The sequence below is a fragment of the Rhinichthys klamathensis genome, unplaced genomic scaffold (genome assembly GCF_029890125.1).
Source record: "Rhinichthys klamathensis goyatoka isolate OS25496 unplaced genomic scaffold, OSU_Roscu_1.1 h1tg000003l_1, whole genome shotgun sequence".
Classification (NCBI taxonomy): Eukaryota; Metazoa; Chordata; class Actinopteri; order Cypriniformes; family Leuciscidae; genus Rhinichthys; species Rhinichthys klamathensis.
Genome location: NW_026606556.1, coordinates 5,701,389 through 5,725,618, shown reverse-complemented (window position 1 = coordinate 5,725,618; position 24,230 = coordinate 5,701,389). Strand labels below are relative to the sequence as shown.

The 24,230-nt window shown below is 38.2% G+C and overlaps 2 protein-coding genes across 7 annotated transcripts in view; one reads left to right on the top strand and one right to left on the bottom strand.

Moving 5' to 3' along the window:
• LOC130084729 (zinc finger protein 184) overlaps window positions 1–24,230 on the bottom strand; it is a 230,809-nt gene that overhangs the window by 102,416 nt on the left and 104,163 nt on the right. The window lies entirely within an intron of this gene.
• The window catches only part of LOC130084739 (KH domain-containing RNA-binding protein QKI), a 125,851-nt gene that overhangs the window by 34,038 nt on the left and 67,583 nt on the right, over window positions 1–24,230 (top strand). The window lies entirely within an intron of this gene.

The following is a 24,230-nucleotide window of genomic DNA, read 5'->3' as shown; positions in this document are numbered from 1 at the left end:
AGAAATACTGATGAGGTCCTGATATTGACGAGGGGGCGGAGAATTCGGATCAGCTGTGTGTGTGTGTGTGTGTGTGTGTGTGCTTGGCCATCATCAAGTGGTATTTCAGACTGGACGTGCTGCGATGATGATAGCTCAGTTCACAACGACAAAACACACAGATCACTTTGGTCTTGTCAATGGAACCATTTGGCAACTTTTTAAAAGTAAACTTTCCATTCAGAATCTTATTGGCGTCCATTTCTGCGTCTCGCGCTCGTCATCCACTCAAAACGTAACGTTAACCTACTATTTGGCCGGCTCGCAAGCCCAAACAAGTGTGTGCGGCGTGTCTGTTGTTTTGTTTCTGGTCTAGCTAGATCCGCTTGCGCTTTCAAAACATCGCGCATGCCGCGTCCTGTTGCAAAAGCATGTGAAAAAAACTACAAAGTTTGTTAGGCCAAAAAGACCGTTAATCGCGCGATAAAAAAATTAACTCCGTTAAAATGGGTTTGCGTTAACGCCGTTAATAACGCGTTTAACTGACAGCCGGTTCTAAAACCTAAAATCTAAAGAACCGTCCACAAAACCTTTCACAGCACGACTTTAACATATTAGGATGCCCTGTTACTTTATCCGCTACAGTAAAAGACCTGGGTGTTACATTAGACTGCAACCTTTCTTTTGAAAAGCATATTTCATATGTTACAAAAACAGCCTTTTTCCACCTTAGAAACATTGCTAAGCTACGTAATATGCTATCAGTCTTTGATGCAGAAAAGTTAGTTCATGCATTCATGACCTCGAGACTAGATTACTGCTTTATTAGCTGGTTGTCCTGCATCTTCAATAAACAAGCTACAGTTAGTGCAAAATGCAGCCGCTAGAGTTCTTACTAGATCAAGAAAATATGATCATATAACACCGATTCTATCATCACTTCATTGGTTACCTATAAAGTTCTGTATTAATTACAAGGTATTGCTTTTGACTTATAAAGCTCTAAATGGTTTAGCTCCTGTCTATTTAACGGATCTTCTATCGCCCTATAATCCATCGCGCTCTTTTAAGATCACTAAATTCAAGGCTTCTGGTCATTCCTAGGATATCCAGATCCACCAAAGGAGGGAGAGCATTTTCACATTTAGCTCCGAAGCTCTGGAATAGCCTTCCTGATATTGTTCGTTGCTCAGCCTCGTTCTCCCAGTTTAAAACTAGACTAAAGACGCATCTATTTAGCCACGCATTCATATCATTTTTTATCTTACAGTTACTGTAAATTTGGCCTATACTTAATAAACGCCAGAGGAGAACTGGCCCCGACTGAGCCTGGGTTCTCCCAAGTTTTTTTTTCTCCATCGGGTCATCTGATGGAGTTTTAGGACACCATCGGGTCACTTGATGGAGTTTTTCGGTTCCTTGCCACTGTTGCCTTTGGCTTGCTCAGTTGGGGATATTCAAATTAAATGACCCATCATACCACTGATCAGCTCTACCAAACTTGGATGTCTTTTTCCAGTAATAAACTAACACTGTTAAGTTGTTTTGATTGATACTGTGAAGCAGCTTTGATACAATCTGTATTGTGAAAAGCGCTATATAAATATATTTGACTTGACTTGACTTGACTTGACAGCCCTAATATATATATATATATATAAATTGTTGTGCTTATTACTAAGAATGCTTTGTACAGAATGATATCCACAGAAATCAGTTCTTCTCCCAGTTCATGAATGAGGCTCAGTGTGTGTACGAGCATCACAGCAAAGCGTCCACCAGGCCGGCTCAGAAATCTCTAATTATCTCATGGCAGGCGGTCGCTGATATTTCCAGGTCAGGGGCAGGATGACATGATAGATTTATAGATGAGGTATAGTATGAAGGGAAGAACATGAAAGAAAGAGTGAGGAAGATAAGCAGCCTGGGATGTGCGGCGGTGATGAATGTGAGGGTATGATGAGGTCGGGGAATCGGGGCAGAGGAACATCGGCCTGCCCCGCCTGATAAAAGAGAGGGAACGGCCCCACGCGCACCCCGAGCGCCCCCACACACACTCGTCTCCCAGACAGGCACGCAGCGGCACAGAAATTAATTTGCTCCTTCAAACTCGTGCTGTGTCGCCCCTCTCCCGGCAGCACGCACCCGTTCCGATTTGCTGAACAATGTTATTAGGCTGGGAAAGACAGTCGTCCTAGAAGAGCGCTGCTGCTTGAGATGATTGTTGCCTTTCATTCCAAAGTACAAATCTACAGTTATTGTTGTGTGTGTGTGTGAGGGAGATAATGTTAGGGAGAAGACCGCTATAAATACTCTGCTCAGGGTCTTGGTAGGGACAAAGCTTTTAATTGTTGAGCGTGGAGCGAGTGAGTGAACCGCTGCTGTCATTTATCATTTCTCCCTGTGTGTCCTTTTCTGGGTCAAACTTGTCCACAGTCTGGATGAGCAGCTATCACAGATTATTAATCATTATCAACATAAGCTGCAAGATTGATTCCCCTTCCTCCTAGCATGCAACAGTGCATATTTGGACTCTGTAGACAAAAATGAATGTCATTGCTTTCGATACCAAATAGCAAAACCATGTGGCGTCTGCAAACAAATCTCAGAACTTATACTTTGATCAGCTGGTGATTTTTTATTGAATATATTGTAGTGTAATTTATTCCTGGTGGCAAAGCTGAATTTTCAGCATCATTACTGCAGTCTTCAGTGTCACATGATCCTTCAGAAATCACTCTAATATGATGATTTTCTGCTCAAGAAACATTTCTGATTATTATCCGTTATAAACAGTTGTGCTGCTTCATATTTTGTGGGGAAATTAAGCATTTTTTCAGGATTCTTTGATTAATAGAAATTTCAAAACAACAGCATTTATTTGAAATAGAAATCTCTGTAACATTATTGAACATTGTCTTTCTTTACTGTCACTTTTTATCAATTGTGCATCCTTGCTAATTGAAAGTATTATTTTTAAACTTACCAACCCTGAACAAAAAATAAATGCCATTTAGTTTGTGATTTAAAAAAAAAAAAAGTGACCTACTGTAAGTGTTCAGAAATGTTTTGGGCCAGTAAATACGTGTATGGTGTTTGCATTCCTGAAAACGTGTGTTCATTTTTCTGAAAATATTTTAATAGTAATTAATATCAAAAGAGACTTTGGATTAGAAGAGGAGTATATTCTAGAAGAAAAAAATGCTAAGCATGTATTTTTTCTGACATGTTTTTCCTCAAATTCATTTAAGTAGTAATTTAAGAACATTTTCAAGAAGTTTTTGACATAGCTATATGCTATAAAACAGCGGTTCTCAACTGGTTTGGCCACGAGACCCACATTTTCCCCTGGTCACTAAGCCACTTCCTAATCTTTTATGAATTTGAACCAAGCAAATATTTCTCAAAAATGGTTGACACACACAAGTTCTGTGCCACTTTACACATAAATTGTAAGAATATCACTAACAAAAGGTAAACGATTTATATCCCATCCCCATTCATACAGAGTGCGCGCTACGAGCAGAGTTTAACGTCTAAAAGGACAGGAAAGTTTGTTTCTCTGAGGTGAATTACTTTTTATTTTGTAACAAGTTACGAAAATAATGTTAAAATAATGACTCTGACATATAGCCTGACAACATCGCAGCTGACCGCAGATACTGAATCAGCACAATGCGTTTTTCTCAGGCACTCTCTACTTAAAATGTGTCTGAGTCCACAGCTTTCACGCATGCCTTTCAATATAAAAGTCTCGCATCAGAAAAACATTTAGATTTTTTTTGTTGTTTCTTTGACTACACACTCCGTGACACAGTCTTGCATTTGGGTCTTGAACAACTAGCTGAGAATCACTCAAATTAATGTTAATCTTTAAGCTCAGATAAAGAAGAGTAATCAAATGAGAAATGTTTGTTTTCATTTCGAAATCTCATTTTTGAAATCTAATTTAGACATTATGATCTCGTCTGAAGCTCTGGAGATCATGCGTGAGATCACTGGGGTCGTTTTGTTCATTTGAGAGACTTTTCTTCCTTTAATCTCATCACTGTTGAGGAGAAACAACTGAGATATTCAAGAGTTGTTATTTGTGATTTTTCTTTCCTGTAGTGACTAAAATCCCAAGACACTTACTTTCTTGTTTTTGCTGTTTTTCCCCCAATATTTTGAAGTCTGTCTGCTTCTACATGTCCACTGAGTGTACATTATACTCAGCGCTTGACGTTATCTATTTTGCTCTCCAGCCACTGTGGCGAGTGGGTTTCCAAAGTTACTAGCCACTCGGCATTTTCCCTGGCTACAATTTTGACATCGATACCATGAGAAAAAACAGCAAATACTGTATATAATTTTAATATTATCTCATAATTTAGGAAGCAGGTACAAAAGGCTGCTGTCACTTTAAGATCTGAAACACGGATCCATTATACTGTTACACATGCGTTTTCTTTATCAACTGTTTACGTTCACTTAAAACTAGTGCTGTCAAACGATTAAAATATTTAATCGCGATTAATCGCATTAATGTCATAGTTAACTCGCGATTAATCGCAATTAATCGCACATTTTTATCTATTCTAAATGTCTCTTGATTTCTTTTTGTCCCATTATTTTTTTCTCTTTTTAATGCTCTTATCAACATGGAAAAGTGGATTGGCTTGCTTTGTGCAAATGTTTTTTATTGAAAACAACATTGGCATATACTGTGTTCAATTTCACAGTAACATTCTCACTTGGAGCAAATAATCCCTCACACAATGTAACACTGTCCATCAGTAAAAGGGTGAAAGAAATACTGACGAGGTCCTGATATTGACGAGGGGGCGGAGAATTCGCATCAGCTGTCTGTGTGTGTGTGTGTGTGTGTGTGTGTGTGTGTGTGTGTGTGTGTGTGTGTGTGTGTGTGTGTGTGTGTGTGTGTGTGTGTGTGTGTGTGTGTGTGTGTGTGTGTGTGTGTGTGTGTGTGTGCTTGGCCATCATCAAGTGGTATTTCAGACTGGACGTGCTGCGATGATGATAGCTCAGTTCACAACGACAAAACACACAGATCACTTTGGTCTTGTCAATGGAACCATTTGGGAACTTTTTAAAAGTAAACTTTCCATTCAGAATCTTATTGGCATCCATTTCGGCGTCTCGCGCTCGTCATCCACTCAAAACGTAACGTTAACCTACTATTTGGCCGGCTCGCAAGCCCAAACAAGTGTGTAGTGCGTGCCTGTGGTTTTGTTTCCGGTCTAGCTAGATCCGCTTGCGCTTTGGTCGACGAAGCAACAAAACGTCCTCGCGCGGCGCAAGCCATTGAAATGAATGGGTTTCATAGCGCAGCGCCACACATGCCGCGTTCTGTTGCAAAAGCATGTGAAAAAAACTACAAAGTTTGCTAGGCCAAAAAGACCGTTAATCGCTCGGTAAAAAAATTAACGCCGTTAAAATGGGTTTAACTGACAGCCCTACTTAAAACATAACTGACTGTGTTTACGTGAATACTCGGCATTTTGACATTATTTTCGGTGTATTTGACTGTTTAAGCGCAATAAACAGTGAAAAAGAACTCAATTTAGCACTGAGAGTTTATGTGCGCACACTTTGGGTGTGTGATTACAGTTTCCCTTTACTCGACCAGCACCATGGCACTCAGAGACGCTGCTATGTCGGGAAGACTGTTGCGTTCAGATAGTGAGAGTGTGTGTCCTTGCGGCTGCATGTACATGAAGGGCAGTGTGTTGAGCATGTGTGTGTTTGTGATTAGTCCTGTCATGCAGGAGATCTGGCTGCCTGCTCCTCCTCTCTCCAGGTGTCATTGTTTTAATTAAATGGGTCTGATGGGATGGACCCATAACTCAGGACTGAATGAGGGTCTAATGAAAGTGGAACTACTGGACGTTAACTGGGGTATTGGCTGCCGTACCTGCAGCAGCTGGTGTTGATTAATACTGGGGGACTTCATCGCCATGTGTGTGTGTGTGTGTGTGTGTCTGACCTCACTATGCAGTTTTGTATAGCTTTGTGAATTACAGAAGTACAAATGCATTAGTGAAAGTGCAGTCCTTTGATTATGGGGTTTTAATACATCGTTTCCATGGTCATGGCATTTTAAGGTTGTGTTTTGAAGTTTTGTGAAATGAATCATTTGGAAGAGTTTTGGACATTTCTGTTCATTGTTACCTTTTCTGCCAGATCTGACTCGTAAAATTCACTTTCATTGATTTAACTTAATTAAATCATATTGATTCAGTCATATAAAATAATTGTTTTGACTTTATTAAAGCCAGTTAATTTAGATGGTATATTTTTAGGGTCCCTGACAAAACATATTCTTATAGTGTATTGTAAATTTACATTTTTCAACTTTCACTACCTTTCAAAAAAAGCGTTTTTTTAAGTAATAACAGAAATATTGTGGATGTCACAATCTGTTATATTTTCTGTTTCGTTTTCAAGGACTTTTAGTTTGTTTATGGTGTTTGTTTATGTGTTTCCTTTATGTTTACGCTTGTTGCCATGGTTATTCATCATTTCATTGATTGTCTCACACCTGTTCCTCATTTTCTCATTAGTTCTCTCAGTATATAGTGCCCTTTGTTCAGTTAGTTCAGGGTCTGGTGTTGTCTGTGTAGTGCACACTGTTGCAATACCTTTCTCGTTGTTTGTCTTTTGCTTTGTTTTAATTGATAAAGTTCACACTTCATTTTAGATCCAATTCGCCTCACCTCGTATTCATCCTCAGCCAAGCCGTAACAGTGACATTTTTTATTTTAATATATTTTAAAATGTAATTTACTTTGTAATTTACTTGACAATTTCAGTAATTTACTTGATGCAAAGCTGAATTTTCAGCATAATTACTCCAGTCTTATAGTGTCACGTGATCATTCCGAAATCGTTCTAATACGATGATTTTCTGCTCAAGAAAGATTTTTTAATTATCAATGTTGAAACCATGTTAATTTTTTTCAGGATTCTTTGATGAATATAAAGTTCAATGAACAGCATTTTGTAACATTATAAATGTCTGTATTATCACCTTTAATTAATTTGTTGTTGAATAAATATATGAATTTCTTTTTTAAAAATTGTACTTACTTTAAACATTTGAACGGTGGTGAATATTTAATTGCTATAGATATGCTCTTGAAAATAACTTGCGTTGGTTCTTCTCGAAAAATTGACCAAAAAGCTTCAGAAATCAGAGATGGGTTTGAAAAAAAATTATTTTCAAAATGTGTGAATCCTATTAATAATTATTACTTATTTTACATTTTTATGGTTATAAAGGCCTTGTCGTAATACCCAAATGCATTATGAATTTCTGATCCAAATTACATGTTCAGTTGTCCTCTTTGAAAATAATTATTAATCCTACACAGATAATTAAACCAAATATTAGCATATATCAGATCGAGCCGAAACGCTGTCAGAGTTAATATTTAAACCCATTAGTGTGTATTTGTTCTGATTCCTGGTTCCTTATGAAAGTGCGTGGTGAGGTTATGATATGAACAGATGGATTGAACAATAGGTTGATTGTTTCATGGAATAAGGTTATAGATTCCAGCATCTCTCCTCAAAACCTTTTCTGCGGTCCACCACATAAAAACGCTCCCGTACTCACTCCGGCTCTGCTCACGGTGAGTCTTCTCATTACTCTGGTGATAATAAACAATAACACGCACACAGGGGAGACGTGCAGCGGCGTTCCGGATCACCTCGCGGCTAATGAAGGTTAATTAGGGTTCATTAGGACATGATGAGCGCTCGTAACACCAGCACAGCCCTCAGCTTTACTCCTGCGGGGCTCCTCGGTTCCTCCCTCTCCTGATGGACACCTGAACATCAGCCCATTTCACTGAGAGTTCAGACATGCTCCAGTGCAATTACAATATGTCATCAGTATATTAGGATATAATATGCTGTACCAGTGTTTCCCACAGCCTCGTAAATGATCAACACGATCAAAAACCCGTCGCACACTATATCTACTACATGCCTTCTGTCGTCTGATTAATATTGTATACTTTTTAGCACATAAAAGACCGTTTAGTATAATTGTAAAAACGTCCCACTTCAAGTCGTGGTTCATGTGTCTTTTTGCTGTGAAATTACTGATTTTCATGTTGTTAACAATATTTCAAGATGAACACTTACTGAACTGATGGAACGTAGGTTTATTTGATGTTTTTAGAAAAATCATGTTCAAACGTGAGTATCAAATATGATCCGTCAGGCATCAGGAAGGTTTATTTGTTCATCTCTCAATCATCATTGTATTGGGTTGCATTATATGTTTTAAAACTACAGCTTTGATCATAAAACAAAACATTTAAATTGGTATTATTGGGAGATATAGAGTGACAACTGATATGTATTTAATGTACAGTAAGTAGTCTGCTATACTGTAATAAAGATCTCATTGATTTACATGAAAAGCTATCAGAATTTCATCTCACTTTTTGGTCATATAAATATCAGCAACTGCACCAAATTGCATATTTTTGACCAGTTTGGCCTCTTAATAAAAATGTTTTATTAGTTTTAGTTTTATTGAGCTAAATATTCTAACTATATCATACTATGTGAGCCATAAAATCCTGATGTATCAAATATGATACTCAACAGAAACATGCAGGGTTAATACTGGGGGTGAAAATCAGTCTCATCAAGTTTTCTTTAATGAGACACCTGAGCTTGTTTGTCTTTCACGAGTTTTGACAGTTCTGGGCTGAAAATATCATTTAGAGGGTTTTTTTTTCAGAGAAAGGCTTAACAGCGAATGTAATGTATTATAAATAAAACCCAGGTGGAGAGTTTAACAAACGCACCGTAATTTACAGAGACAACCATCAGAGGACTGCTTCAGCAAAAACACCTGTTACATGCAGTATGTAAGATTATTAGTCCATAAAGCATAAGTCTGCCAGGTATAAGCTGAGTTTATTTATACAGTTTAATCAATCTGCTGTTTTATTTCAGCTGTTGGTCAGAGGATATTTAGTTTATACGTAGAGTTATGTTTCAAGTTTAATGGTGCAACTCAAAAATATTTAGTAGTGGACAAGTTGTAACTTAGTGCCCATTTACATCACAACTAGGCTAAGCTGTAACTTACATAAAGCTGGTGCAACCGGCCCCACATTCCTATTGGGCGAAAATAGGATTGAATGTTGTAGAGATAAGTGCGAAGGAGTTGAGTCTTTATGTACGCAGAAGCCACAACACACACAACCTTGAGGCGGATGGGCTACAACAGCAGAAGACCCCACCGGGTACCACTCATCTCCACTACAAATAGGAAAAAGAGGCTACAATTTACAAGAGCTCACCAAAATTGGACAGTTGAAGACTGGAAAAATGTTGCCTGGTCTGATGAGTCTCGATTTCTGTTGAGACATTCAGATGGTAGAGTCAGAATTTGGCGTAAACAGAATGAGAACATGGATCCATCATGTCTTGTTACCACTGTGCAGGCTGGTGGTGGTGGTGTAATGGTGTGGGGGACGTTTTCTTGGCACACTTTAGGCCCCTTAGTGCCAATTGGGCATCGTTTAAATGCCACGGCCTACCTGAGCATTGTTTCTGACCATGTCCATCCCTTTATGGCCACCATGTGCCCATCCTCTGATGGCTACTTCCAGCAGGACAATGCACCATGTCACAAAGCTCGAATCATTTTAAATTGGTTTCTTGAACATGACAATGAGTTCACTGTACTAAAATGGCCTCCACAGTCACCAGATCTCAACCCAATAGAGCATCTTTGGGATGTGGTGGAACGGGAGCTTCGTGCCCTGGATGTGCATCCCACAAATCTCCATCAACTGCAAGATGCTATCCTATCAATATGGGCCAACATTTCTAAAGAATGCTTTCAGCACCTTGTTGAATCAATGCCACATAGAATTAAGGCAGTTCTGAAGGCGAAAGGGGGTCAAACACAGTATTAGTATGGGGTTCCTAATAATCCTTTAGGTGAGTGTATATATGTGTGTGTGTGTGTGTGTGTGTGTGTGTGTGTGTATATGTTAAAATACCATATTCTTTCGAAGTACCCCTGAGGTACACTTACCCTGTTAGGAATCACTGATATTATAATATATTGTATTTCTCCTAGACCTTCAGAGTTAAGCGATTAAATGGAGAGCAAATGAAGACTTTAGTCTCCTTCTTCTTAGATTTCTTAGAAGTGTCTTTTGTCGAGCTAAAGCGAGTAATTGCGTAAATTTCGATCTGTTTCTCACACAACGCTATTGTTTGGCTTCAGGAAATAGCCCACAAGTCAGATGAACAACTGTTATGATACCTTTATGGTGCTTTTATAGTGCAGTTTCATTCATTGTAATTGCATGGAAAATAGCATCTAGCTTTTGTGTTCCGCAGAAGAAAGAAAGTCATACGGGTTTGTAGCGACATGAGGGTGAGTAAACAATGACAACATTTTCATATCCACTCAAAAATTCCTTTGGTAGGAGGTGTCTTGTACATATAATGCATCGTCTAAGTAATTCGGACTTCGCTTCCCGAGTGAGCACAAACCCAACACACACACATACGCACAGTTGCACACTAACAGAGTGAAATTAGACAACCACAAGGGGATCGACCAATCAATACCACTCACGGATCATCAGCACAGGAAGCCGTGATAAAACGTTTGAGATCAAGTGTTGTAGATATGGAGGAATACACGCGGTTAGACGTCTCCTTTTCTCTCCACGAGTCCCCCACCTCTCGGAGAAGAGATGTGCCCTTCTTCCCCTCCCCTTGTCCTGCACAGTAATGAAAACAAAAGACATCCTGCAGCAGGGAATCAGAGCGCAGTGCTATTAGAAGCCATGCAATAATTAATTTGCCTATTACCAGAGCCGACTCGTTTATCTTCATAAGATAATGCCATCACTCCCAGTCTCTGGCAGACCCGCATGCGCTCTGTCTTAAACGGCCCTAATTACGTCCCCGCTGCCTATTTTATTGTAGTTGATGGAAAACACACTTAATCTCCACTGTGCAGAATGAGTAAATAGGCTCCAGACTTGAACAGCAGATTTTAGAGATTCCATTAAAGCCCGGTGCTTTTTTATGTGGCTTTTGTTCGGGGTGCCGGAGCATTAAAGAGCCGGGCTGAGGTTTACACCGATGATGCAGATAAGTCAAGCTGTCTTTATACGTTGACTTTTCACGCGCTTCCAGTTAGAGTGAACTTTGCATTGGCAAAAGCCCTGCGATATGATCATGACTACCAGTCACGTTTAAATTTATGAATGGTTTGAACAGTCAGTTAAGTTTTAAGTTTAGAAGTGGTGTGGTGTGTGGTCTGCTGTAGTGGTTTGGGCTGCTAACTGAACCTAGAGGACGTTTGTATTGCGCTGTAGTTACTAGTTCTCAAGAGACTTCCCAGAGTTATCAGGCTTCAAGTGTCAACTTAGTCATTCGAATTAAAGCTGTTTACAGAATACCGAGCCGTTAAATGAATGTGGATCACATGGCTCAGATTTGTATGTGATCTTGCACACTTTTTTGCATCCAATCTGAGCACAGTTTAAGACATTGTTGAGATCTCTTCAGAAACACTACAGTAAGATCAATGGGCTCTTTTCCTACTGTTTCATCTCATTGACTTCTAGGAGAAATAATTGGGATATTAACGAGCTTATTACGAGATATTAACCTAATGGATATGATGTATGTTCAAACTCCATGAAATATCACTGTTGTGCTCATAAAGGGATGGTTCACCCAAAGTTGACAAAATCTGTTATTATTTACTTACCCTCGTTCCAAACCCGTAAGACTTTCGTTCATGTCTGAAACACAAATGAAGACTTTTTAATGAACTCTGAGAGATTTCTGTCCCTCCATTGAAAGTCCACACAACCAAAAGCACACTTGTTGTAAAAGTGCAGTCCTTTGCATGACACGTAAGAACAAACATCATTGGTTCTTGGGTATGAAGCACCTTTGAGCTTCAGTTTACAATATTTGATGAGCTTTATGTATGACCCTCAATTTTTTTATGTGAATAAAAGCCTAAAATAAAAGTTCATCTCGATATTTCATACTTTATTAAACTTTTGAAGCAGCAAAGATTTGGTATAATTTGGATTGGAGATTTTATTACAAATTATGAACATTAACAAAAGTATTTTACATTTGGAAAGACATGAGGGTTGAGTAAATGATGACATAGTTTTCATTTTGGGGTTAACTAACTCTTTAAGTCATTATTTATCCTTAAATCATTCCAGACCTGTCTTTTTCTTCAGTAGAATACAAAAGAAAACACTTTGAAGAACGTTCAAGCTGCTCTCTTTTAAAAAACCTCAAAGGGGTCATCGGATGCCCATTTTCCACAAGTTGGTATGATTCTTTTGGGTGTTTATGTAAAGTTTGTATATACTTTGGTTAAAATTCCTCAATGGTTGTGTAAAAACAACACCCTTTTACCTCCTCAAAAACAGCTTTGTTAACAGTGACCTGTTTCAGTGCACGTCTCTTTAAATGATAATGAGCAACTGCTCCCCCCCCCCCCCCCCCCCCCTCTCTCTCTCTTCCATGGGGGGTGTCGAATGGCTGAGGGCAGAAATATGCTAATACGGGACAGTCCGTGGTCGTGGGCGGAGCATGAGCATTATGACATCATAGTGCTCAGAAAATCCAAACGGCATTGAGAGTGTTTAGACTTTTTGAGGATTAAAAAAAATATTTTCATTGTATGGTGGTTGTGTCCTCACACTGCAAAGACACATTTATATGCAAACACCATATAAAAGTGAATTTTGCATCCGATGACCCCTTTAAGGGACCAATGTCTACAGAAAGAGAAAAGAACCAGCATTAAAGTATCATAAAAAATAGTCCCAATGACTCATCCGCTATATTCCAAGTCTTCTGAAGACTATTGATAGTTTGTATTCGAAACAAACCAGAGTTTAAGCAGTCATTCAATTAAAGCCATTGTGATTGAAGGCATACAAGAATGAATGTCAGTTGGGTAGACTTATCCCTTTAACCCAAGGCTGCTCTAGAGAGACGGTCCATATCATGGTTTTGCTAAGATTGTCACCAAACAGACGGGTCTTTGGTCCCATGCTCCTGCATGTGTTGAGAAGGGTTGTGTGGGATTTAAAAATCAAGAGAATGTTGAGAACCCAAAGGAGGACGCAGCTGCCACCCTGATCACTAAACAGACCCACAGAAAAGGCTAAATGCTCACCACACACACACATGAATGTCTGCATGCAAGTGTGTGAAGTGTAAATGTCTTGCTGTGTTCTTGTAGAGAGTGACGAGTTTCAGGGCAATGGATGGAGGCTGATAAAGGTTCCAAAAAAGAGGGTTTTCACAGCAATACCATAGAACCATCATTTTGGGTTCCACAAAGAACCTTTCTGGGAACAGTTCTTAAAACAACCACTTAAGGTCCTTACATACCGAGTCCGAAATTTTCACATGTTAAAAAATAAATACAACCTCACGTTGTGTCAATCACGTTTACACACTGCCTCCAAAACTTTCGTCCGTCAAAAAAAAAAAAAAAATGGATTGGGTTCGATTGTCTGCGTTTTTCGCATCCGTAGCAAGCAGTGTTTTGACAATTCAAAGCCACCGAATGACGAATACGGAAAAACGCATACGAAAATGTTTGACTCAGTGTGCAAGGACCTTTAGTGTGAAGAACATGTTAATGATCTACAGAACCTTTTGTGCAATGGAAAGGTTCCACGGATGTTAAGGTTCTCCATGGAACCATTGATGCTGCAGTATAGTTTGCTCTCGCTTCAACAGCGTCACACCGGCAGCGTTTCTCGCACGAACAAAAACATCTCATGCTAACCTATTCACACCCACCGGCCTGCTCCATCCATTGCCCTGACATCACCTGCCAGCGAAGGAAGATGAAAATTCAATTCATCTTTTCTTCTCGTCACTCTCTACAAGAACACACCAAGACACTCGCACAGCCCTCTTCACACACTTGCATGCAGACATTCATCAGAGCATCAAAGGAGCTGTGTGAGACGCGCAGCAGGAGCAGGCCCACACAAAAGACCCAGGTACAAGAGAGTGAGAGTGTGTGTGTTTGATAGGAGAGCTCGGGGTGACAGCCGGCGAGTCGAGAGGTGGAGAAGTGTTGCATCCATTCAGGTAGACGAGACGCTGCTGTCACTTACGCTTTTGGTGTGCGGTGTGCGTGAGAAAACATCGAGTCTTTGTGTGCCTGCTTTTTTTTTTTGTGATTTTTTTTTACTTTTTTGTGCTATATACCAGCAATGTTTGTCAAGTGGCTTTCAGAATAAAAAGTTTGTCCTACAGTCGACTTGAAATCCAAATTGCCTCTTTTACTTTCTTAATAAATGACCCTGAACTTATTCGCTATACGATTCATCAGTGGATGTTATAGTGAAACGTACTTTCTCTGCCTCCGAAACAACTTCTGGTAGCACTTTACTTTACAGTCCTTTCCCCCATGTACATACTGTGTACTTATTATAGTAATTGCAATAACTGGGTAATAACTAGGTAACCTACCTCTAAATCTAACTTTAACCAATGTAGTTACCCAGTACTTTCTTAGGTAATAACACGTAAGTGTAAAAGTGTAAAATAAAGTGAAACTAAACCCTTTTGGGGGGAAATAACATGAACTCTTTCTCCACCATTGACGTATTTTCCAGAAATCAATGTCTGCTGTTACGCATCTTCTGAAAGAGTGCAGAATCTCTTAATCAAAACACAAGCGAAGAAGCAGAAACAAGCGATAGAAGCATTGCTTACACACGTGTAACATAACACGATCATCAAATATAAAACAGCATATAGATCAAAACAGCCAAGTAACCAAATGAAATATTGAACCCATGAAGAGGTAATGACTGTGAAGCTTTGGGGTGTTGATGGACATCATCATTCTGAATCCGGTCCGGATGAAGTCTTTGACAAAAACGCATTTTTGTTCAAAACGTTGTTTTTTTAATGAAACTTACCCACATTCAAGTGTTGATAAAAAGGAATACATAAATCTAGACAAAAAGTTTTCTTTTTTGTTCAAAAGCAGAGGCTCTGTTCTTTTGATAAAATATGTTCAATTATTTATAGAACTAAATATTCTGGGGGCCATGATAGTTTTGTGAAAATGATCAAAACTGGCTGGCAATGAAAAAAAAAACTAAGAAAACGCTGGTAAGAGTTAATAAAATCAACACCCTCTTTGAGCAAACCAGTCTAATCCCAATGGATAAATACCAGTCCTGTTTTAAATGATTTCTCACTGAATATTGTGTTAGTAGTTCTGTAATTCATATTCATAAAAGACGTTAAATAATCTTAACCCTTGTGTTCTGTTCGATTTCTGTGTACACCCCTTATGGACCGGGTCAAATTGACCCTAATTGGATTCAATACAATTCCTCAAAAATCACACTATGAAAAACAACAAAGATTTAGATACAAACTGTAAACTTTTAATATCAACATTTGTCAAACATTACAAAAACATTATATCTGAAAATATGATTAATGAAAATGTTTTTAAAACATTTTTTAAAACAGTTTTGTTTTGACAAAATTGGAAAATAAACAGTATACTGATTTTATTTGCATATTTTTTTTTTACTTTTTTTTATTTTTTTTTTACGTTTTATGCTTTGAACATCGTAACTGAACAAAAAAAATTGCTGTATAATGAAAAATTTTCATTTTCCTAAGTTAACTTTCCCTAGTTTCCTAAGACCTATTTTCCTAGTTTCATTATTTACTCACTGGGAAGTGAGAAACCAAACATAACAATATAGCTGCGAGCAGCGATTACGGGCCCAAGCCGGTGGCACCGCAACCCCGGTGCCTTTAGTTACCTAAAGGCACCGGGGTGGCGGTACCACCGGCTTTGGCCCTTCATCGCTGCTCGCAGCTATATTTATATATATATATATATATATATATATATATATATATATATATATAAAGCCGGTGGCACCGCCACCCTGGTGCCTTTAGGGTTATTGTGCACGACGTGCAAAAACGTAACCCTGCTTTGACTGTCGAAAAGAAGTGTGCTGTAGAGCTTGTATCAGTGTGGGCTCTGCAAAAGTGTGCATTGAGGGCACATATCAACCACAAAGTATGCGAGAGCAACCTTCTGAAAGGTCAGGTCTACATCCAGGTCTACATCTGCCGTGTGTTTACATCATAGTAGTGAAGTTTGAAGCAATCAGGTGATTTCAAAGCTTTTTGAAAGTGACAGACTTCCTGCTGCCAGTTGGTGGCGCTATAACCGGGGTGGCGGTGCCGCCGGCTTTGGCCCTTTCATCGCTGCTCGCAGCTATATTTATATATATACACACACAAACACACACACATATATATATATATATATATATATACATAAATATATATATATTGTTTTTTTAAGAGACAAGACAGAATATTACTTGCCTGATCTGATTAGAAAAATAGTGTTTGTGTGTGTGTGTGTGTGTGTGTGTGTGTGTGTGTGTGTGTGTGTGTGTGTGTGTGTGTGTGTGTGTGTGTGTGTGTGTTTGTGTGTGTGTGTGTGTGGCGTAATTGAACAATGTAGACATAAAAACATACTCCGTCCTTTTGTTCATACAGGACATTATTCAAACTGCAAAGTGTTTACTTATATTTGTGTACACTTGCAATAAAACACAACATTGTGCTTTTGTCAAGCTATAAACTCTTGTCAAACTGTAAACTACAACTGTCACCCAACCAAAATCTCTTACACACACACACACACACACACACAGTTTAAAAGCAAAAAATATCAAACAATCCTATTTAAAAACAGTCTGTGGGAGCCATCTTTTGGACATTCATCATATCGCATTGGTTTTCATTTCTTGTCATCAAACAGAGCCCTAATCTGTTTATTTTTTCAGTTACACATTCTACATTGATTAAAAAAGAAAAATCAAATGTGTTTTTATTTTATACAGAAATAAATAATCTATCATTCAGATGAGAATAAAGTTAGTGTTAGTTCAAATTTTAAGGAAAACAAATATATGATCTGAAATATAGCACATTCATTTAAAATTCATTCAGGTTCAATTACCAAACATACAATCTTAATGTAATTTAAAGCAAACAATACATTTAAAATATATGGGTTGTATGACTATTTTTTAATATAAAAAGATATATATCCAAAAAGACAAGGCCTAAAGTTTAACAAGGGTTAAACTCTTATCACTGTAACAGACACAATCACACACACAATCACACACACACACACACAAGTCAAATCACTTACATTTTACATGCAATATTGACTTTTTTTCTGTTTCAGCAGCGAAAATAGTTAAACAAAGATCACAGCAGAACCATCGCGCATCTCACAGCAACGCGTTCTCATTACTGAATGATTCAGCATTTTGAACGAATCGGTTGACTCAAAGATTCAATGACCAATCAATCCATAAACATCTATCTCATTCATGAATGACTCAGTCGTTCAAACGAATGAATCAATGACTCGCTCATTAAGACGGTCGCCTGGCGACACCTAATGACGGTTTAGTGTTATGTTTAAAAGTATCATTCTTTCCAACGATTGTTAATTAACTCATATTTGAAACATAAGCTATATTTATATATATACATACATATACACACACACATACACAAAAATAAAATAAAAACACATTTGAAACGTGTTTGCTTACTAAATTGTGAGCTGAACGAAAGTTGCAGCAAATATCAGCAACAGGAGTCAAATTTCATTAATCACGAGAGTGAAGAGCTGACTGAAAAGATGATGATGGAATAGGCTATTTTATGTAAAAACGCCTATTTAAGCGAATCTGTCATTGTACTCTTTTATTGTTGTGTTTTCCGTGAAAAATAATAGACTATTGAACTCACAATTCAAGCAATCGGCCCCCGAAATTGCACTAATTTTAGTGACACTAAAAAGTATGCGGCTGCACTGGCATTCATAATGGTGCGCGTCCATGGCGACGAGCGAGCAGAACAGAGCGAACGTTTAGTTAATTTCTACTTCCATAGGAATTCATTCGAGCGCCACCATTTCAATGTCTGTGCGGACGTCCATATTATACTTTCGCTTTCAAGTTAGTGTTTTTAAACCCCCCAGCGGGAGGTTTACACAATTGGTTTACACAATCACACGTTGATTAACCGGTGGGAAAATATTCCCATAGTAACATCCCTAATATATAAATATTTATAAATTCAATAGGCCTACCTGATTTTGAACACAAGAGGGCAGTATAGCACTATATATGATTTGGATTATTATTATTTTTGACTAAACAACCATTCTGGCTGTTTTTAAACTTAAAAATAATTCTTAAATTGAAAAAAAGGAATAAAATGGGTTTAGTTCTAATATTTGTATAATTTTATATAAAAATAAATGGTGTATAATTACATTTTAGAAAGATATGAGACATGCCCTGATTCTTTTTTTGACATTACTTGAATCCCTCAACCATAGCAAAACCGTTTGAGATATTCAATATCTGTTCACAATTTAGCATCTTCAATGTATTTTCATCATGTTGAAAAAGTTTGGCATGAATAAAATAAACTACTTAGGAGGAGTAGCTAAAAACTCAGAATCTGAAATCCACATTCAAACCAAAATATCTGACTTCCTGTTGGTCGTAGCTAATTACGGTAAATTAGAAAGTTGTCCGGCTCGAAGAGTACAATATACATATCGAGTTTTGTTACTGTAGATAAAACTAACCCCCCCACTTTTGTCAAAAGCATTTAGAAAGTGACACACTTCCTGCTGCCAGTTGGTGGCGCTATAACTTTGACTCACAATAGTCACATCCATGTGATCGGCCTCTTACAGCGATCACACTGCTGAAGTTTCATCAAGATCAGTTAATGTATGCAGAAGTTATAACGCACTTCTTGTTTGTTGTTTCTCGCCATAAATTCGTTTCCTCGCCACGGCCAAACCGTTCGAGATATCAAAAATCCCCTCGCAAACTTTCATCCTCAATGTCTTGACTTCATGCTGACCGAGTTTCGTGCCGTTTGTTTGAATTCTCTAGGAGGAGTATTTCACATTCCATTGCGTGTGTTTTACCAACAACCCTAAATAGCCGACTTCCTGTTGGGCTGGGGTAAAAAGTAAGAGTGTGAAGTATATATGAAACGAGGAGATCTACATGTGTACCGAGTTTCATATTATTACATGCAAGCGTGTTTGATCTATGGACCATGTTTTCGGACCCCGTTCCAGGGGGCGCTGTCGAGCCCCCCTGCCACGCCCGGGTACCATCTTCAGCCCGGGCCTGATGGCCGCGGGTTCTGACATGTGTGCAAAGTTTCAGGAGTTTTTGAGCATGTTAAGGCCTCCAAAAGTGTCCAAAAGGTAGCAGAAAAATAATAATAATAATAATAATAATAAATATAGCTGCGAGCAGCGATTACGGGCCCAAGCCGGTGGCACCGCAACCCCGGTGCCTTTAGTTACCTAAAGGCACCGGGGTGGCGGTACCACCGGCTTTGGCCCTTCATCGCTGCTCGCAGCTATATTTATATATATATATATATATATATATAAAGCCGGTGGCACCGCCACCCTGGTGCCTTTAGGGTTATTGTGCACGACGTGCAAAAACGTAACCCTGCTTTGACTGTCGAAAAGAAGTGTGCTGTAGAGCTTGTATCAGTGTGGGCTCTGCAAAAGTGTGCATTGAGGGCACATATCAACCACAAAGTATGCGAGAGCAACCTTCTGAAAGGTCAGGTCTACATCCAGGTCTACATCTGCCGTGTGTTTACATCATAGTAGTGAAGTTTGAAGCAATCAGGTGATTTCAAAGCTTTTTGAAAGTGACAGACTTCCTGCTGCCAGTTGGTGGCGCTATAACCGGGGTGGCGGTGCCGCCGGCTTTGGCCCTTTCATCGCTGCTCGCAGCTATATTTATATATATACACACACAAACACACACACACACACACACACACACATATATATATATATATATATATATATACATAAATATATATATATTGTTTTTTTAAGAGACAAGACAGAATATTACTTGCCTGATCTGATTAGAAAAATAGTGTTTGTGTGTGTGTGTGTGTGTGTGTGTGTGTGTGTGTGTGTGTGTGTGTGTGTGTGTGTGTGTGTGTGTGTGTGTGTGTGTGTGTGTGTGTGTGTGTGTGTGTGTGTGTGTGTGTGTTGTGTGTGTGTGTGTGTGTGTGGCGTAATTGAACAATGTAGACATAAAAACATACTCCGTCCTTTTGTTCATACAGGACATTATTCAAACTGCAAAGTGTTTACTTATATTTGTGTACACTTGCAATAAAACACAACATTGTGCTTTTGTCAAGCTATAAACTCTTGTCAAACTGTAAACTACAACTGTCACCCAACCAAAATCTCTTACACACACACACACACACACAGTTTAAAAGCAAAAAATATCAAACAATCCTATTTAAAAACAGTCTGTGGGAGCCATCTTTTGGACATTCATCATATCGCATTGGTTTTCATTTCTTGTCATCAAACAGAGCCCTAATCTGTTTATTTTTTCAGTTACACATTCTACATTGATTAAAAAAGAAAAATCAAATGTGTTTTTATTTTATACAGAAATAAATAATCTATCATTCAGATGAGAATAAAGTTAGTGTTAGTTCAAATTTTAAGGAAAACAAATATATGATCTGAAATATAGCACATTCATTTAAAATTCATTCAGGTTCAATTACCAAACATACAATCTTAATGTAATTTAAAGCAAACAATACATTTAAAATATATGGGTTGTATGACTATTTTTTAATATAAAAAGATATATATCCAAAAAGACAAGGCCTAAAGTTTAACAAGGGTTAAACTCTTATCACTGTAACAGACACAATCACACACACAATCACACACACACACACACAAGTCAAATCACTTACATTTTACATGCAATATTGACTTTTTTTCTGTTTCAGCAGCGAAAATAGTTAAACAAAGATCACAGCAGAACCATCGCGCATCTCACAGCAACGCGTTCTCATTACTGAATGATTCAGCATTTTGAACGAATCGGTTGACTCAAAGATTCAATGACCAATCAATCCATAAACATCTATCTCATTCATGAATGACTCAGTCGTTCAAACGAATGAATCAATGACTCGCTCATTAAGACGGTCGCCTGGCGACACCTAATGACGGTTTAGTGTTATGTTTAAAAGTATCATTCTTTCCAACGATTGTTAATTAACTCATATTTGAAACATAAGCTATATTTATATATATACATACATATACACACACATACACAAAAATAAAATAAAAACACATTTGAAACGTGTTTGCTTACTAAATTGTGAGCTGAACGAAAGTTGCAGCAAATATCAGCAACAGGAGTCAAATTTCATTAATCACGAGAGTGAAGAGCTGACTGAAAAGATGATGACGGAATAGGCTATTTTATGTAAAAACGCCTATTTAAGCGAATCTGTCATTGTACTCTTTTATTGTTGTGTTTTCCGTGAAAAATAATAGACTATTGAACTCACAATTCAAGCAATTTAATTTCTACTTCCATAGGAATTCATTCGAGCGCCACCATTTCAATGTCTGTGCGGACGTCCATATTATACTTTCGCTTTCAAGTTAGTGTTTTTAAACCCCCCCCAGCGGGAGGTTTACACAATTGGTTTACACAATCACACGTTGATTAACCGGTGGGAAAATATTCCCATAGTAACATCCCTAATATATAAATATTTATAAATTCAATAGGCCTACCTGATTTTGAACACAAGAGGGCAGTATAGCACTATATATGATTTGGATTATTATTATTTTTGACTAAACAACCATTCTGGCTGTTTTTAAACTTAAAAATAATTCTTAAATTGAAAAAAAGGAATAAAATGGGTTTAGTTCTAATATTTGTATAATTTTATATAAAAATAAATGGTGTATAATTACATTTTAGAAAGATATGAGACATGCCCTGATTCTTTTTTTGACATTACTTGAATCCCTCAACCATAGCAAAACCGTTTGAGATATTCAATATCTGTTCACAATTTAGCATCTTCAATGTATTTTCATCATGTTGAAAAAGTTTGGCATGAATAAAATAAACTACTTAGGAGGAGTAGCTAAAAACTCAGAATCTGAAATCCACATTCAAACCAAAATATCTGACTTCCTGTTGGTCGTAGCTAATTACGGTAAATTAGAAAGTTGTCCGGCTCGAAGAGTACAATATACATATCGAGTTTTGTTACTGTAGATAAAACTAACCCCCCCACTTTTGTCAAAAGCATTTAGAAAGTGACACACTTCCTGCTGCCAGTTGGTGGCGCTATAACTTTGACTCACAATAGTCACATCCATGTGATCGGCCTCTTACAGCGATCACACTGCTGAAGTTTCATCAAGATCAGTTAATGTATGCAGAAGTTATAACGCACTTCTTGTTTGTTGTTTCTCGCCATAAATTCGTTTCCTCGCCACGGCCAAACCGTTCGAGATATCAAAAATCCCCTCGCAAACTTTCATCCTCAATGTCTTGACTTCATGCTGACCGAGTTTCGTGCCGTTTGTTTGAATTCTCTAGGAGGAGTATTTCACATTCCATTGCGTGTGTTTTACCAACAACCCTAAATAGCCGACTTCCTGTTGGGCTGGGGTAAAAAGTAAGAGTGTGAAGTATATATGAAACGAGGAGATCTACATGTGTACCGAGTTTCATATTATTACATGCAAGCGTGTTTGATTTATGGACCATGTTTTCGGACCCCGTTCCAGGGGGCGCTGTCGAGCCCCCCTGCCACGCCCGGGTACCATCTTCAGCCCGGCCCTGATGGCCGCGGGTTCTGACATGTGTGCAAAGTTTCAGGAGTTTTTGAGCATGTTAAGGCCTCCAAAAGTGTCCAAAAGGTAGCAGAAAAATAATAATAATAATAATAATAATAATAATAATAATAATAAATAATCCTAAGGAAAACAATAGGGCCTTCGCCCTTTGGGCTTGGGCCCTAAAAACATACATCAAATAAATGTTTTTTATTTATTTTTTGGCTCTGTGAAGCTGCCTTTGAAAATCCTACACAAAAGTTTTGGTTAAAAGCTAGGTATTTTAGATATTTTGAATATTGAAATGAGAGCTTATTTTACTATCTGTGTCTGACAAAGATTTTCATCTGTAATTTGCAAATAATTCTGAACACTGTAATTTTAGCTTTTTCAAGTGTGTTTGGTTAGGGTTAGAGCACTTTTAGATACACTTGCACGTTAGAACTGGAGTTGAAGTGCCCTTACATACAGAAAATAAATGTTTTTATTTTGTGTCTGTACAGTTGCTTTTGAATGACTGTCTATGAGGGTCAAATTGACCCGCGAACATCACGAACGTAACAGTAATTTTGTTTGTATATGTCAAAACACATCAGCATGTTGAAACTTTGCATGCATGTTCATCATGATAAATGAGAAAAAGTCACAAAATATCAAGAAAAAAAACAAAGGTTAACCAGTATTTCCAACAACTTGAAAATCGAAACGGGTCAAATTGACCCGCAACATAACACAAGGGTAAGCAAGGCTCCTGAAAAAGTGGGTGCAGGTACTTTTGCATTTCAATATACAGAACGTCATGTGCCCAAAATGAAATGGTTCGCAAATACTGTTTAACGTCTTTACATGATATATTGGCTGGTTATCCACTAATGAGTCCATTGAATTCATTATTAAATGTTTCAAATAGATTTTATAGTTTAATATATAGTCCAAGCTCAAATCACAATACGTGAAGGACACTGCAACAGATTTCTCCCATCAGGGGACCATCTCTGAAAGCCAACAGCTGAATAAAGGCAGGTTTTTTCAGGTTTGTCCGTATGTGTCTGTGTTCGAGTGCTCTCACCAGGCCCAAGCGTCACATAATCCAGACGGAGAGAGCGGAGGTCATCCGAGCGTCTGCGATACGCCTCAGAGAGCTGTGTGTGTAATCCCGGCAGATGTGTGAATACAGCAGGGAGACCGCGGATGTATAATTTGCGCCTGCTGGTTTCAGAGTGAAGCCGTTCCTTCTGGAGTCTCTCGCACTGATTACTCTATCTCCAAGGGCACCTTGAAAAATCGGCCTGTGCAGGCCTGAAGAAAAGACTTTGATTTGATATACCGAGCAGTTTTCCATCACATAGTGACAGCATCAGCTCTGAACACGCATGACCTTTGCGGTGGCTTGGCTTCTGGAAGGGCTTGTTATTTCCAGTGG